The sequence below is a fragment of the Eschscholzia californica genome, unplaced genomic scaffold, assembly GCF_041429995.1.
Source record: "Eschscholzia californica isolate CP2 unplaced genomic scaffold, dmEscCali1.0.p SCAF_196, whole genome shotgun sequence".
In the NCBI taxonomy this organism is placed as follows: Eukaryota; Viridiplantae; Streptophyta; class Magnoliopsida; order Ranunculales; family Papaveraceae; genus Eschscholzia; species Eschscholzia californica.
In genome coordinates, this window is record NW_028238305.1 from 42 (window position 1) to 1,478 (window position 1,437).

At 33.7% G+C, this 1,437-nt stretch overlaps 1 non-coding gene across 1 annotated transcript; it reads left to right on the forward strand.

Moving 5' to 3' along the window:
- The first annotated feature begins 206 nt into the window (after positions 1 to 206).
- On the forward strand, positions 207 to 294 carry TRNAS-GCU (transfer RNA serine (anticodon GCU)). The gene has a single exon. It is a non-coding gene; the product is annotated as a tRNA-Ser (tRNA).
- The last annotated feature ends 1,143 nt before the right edge of the window (positions 295 to 1,437 follow it).

Consider the following 1,437-nt stretch of genomic DNA (forward strand, 5'->3'; position numbering starts at 1 on the left):
ACAAGACACAAAAATGGCCTGGCTAGGCACTGACCAGGCCAGGCCGGGAGTAAAAGGATCTTTCGGACGAAATCAAAGAGATATTCTTTTTTTATTTCTGTTGGAGATACCCCCCTTATCGAAATTAAATTCGAATTGGATTGCTAATCCAATTTCTTTCTATCTATAAAAATAAAGAAAGAATAAAGAAATACTTTTTTTAATTGGGAGAGATGGCTGAGTGGACTAAAGCGGCGGATTGCTAATCCGTTGTACGAGTTATTTGTACCGAGGGTTCGAATCCCTCTCTTTCCGTTTCCTCTGATGACTTTCTATTTTTCTTTCGAATTCAAAAAAATACTGAGACCCTTTCATTTTCTCTGATTTTATCATAGTTAAATGTCTGGAATCAAAAGAATCATAAGAAAATGAAGAAATCAACAAGCAAGGAAAACGAAAAAGCTTTATTTTTTTATTCCTCACGTCCAGGATTACGTCCTGGATCATTAGATAGGAATCCGAAGATGAAGAGAGAAACAAAGAATATCACTACTGTGTAAACGAAGAGTTTGAGAGTAAGCATTACAAAATCTCCAAGATCATTTTTGGAAAAAAGGGAATAGATTATCCATTTTTATACCACATATCCTATTTTGACACCAAGAAATGAAGTGGTTTCTAGAAAAGAAAGGAATTTTCAGAAATTTATTTGTAATGTAATAAGATTCTTTCGTTACCAAAATTATCTTTCATGACCTAATTCGATATTTTGATTATGGGGGACCCTAAATTTAATAGGGTCCTTGTTAAATGGAAGTAGAAGATCAGAATGAGGAAATGAGGTGATCCAGATTCATCATGACTATCCAAGAATTTAAATGTTTGAATCAAGGGTTGATAATGTAAAACTTAGCTGATCTTATCAATTGTTAGAGTCTTTTTTTATCGAAAAAATCATGAATGTTTTTAGGACAGTAGTAAAGATCTCATCGAAAACTTACAGCAGCTTGCCAAACAAGGGCTAAGAGAAGAAAGAGCACAGGTATGACCGGCATAACATCTACGATTGGATTGAAAAAAGCGTAAGCCTCAGGCAATTTGGCGAAGAAAAAACTACTCGAATGAAGGGCAGAATTAAGACAGATACAGATCAAACTAAAGATATTCAGCATAACAAACATTTCCTTCTTGGAGATAATTGCATTTTGATTGAGTTATTGATAGAAGGGAAAAAATGAAGAAAGTAAGGTAGACCAAAATTCTTCTTTTTCTTTTACTTACCCAATCAAAAATCCTTCAGTTCTCAAACGAGAATAGAAGGAGTCATACTTTCATACAATATCTTAATTGAATTATATGTAATGATCAATAAATTCAGTTGAATTCTACAACTACACGGGTCAAATCCTAGCAACAATCTAACCTATTCCATAGATATTTGGGTGGGAATTGACGAAT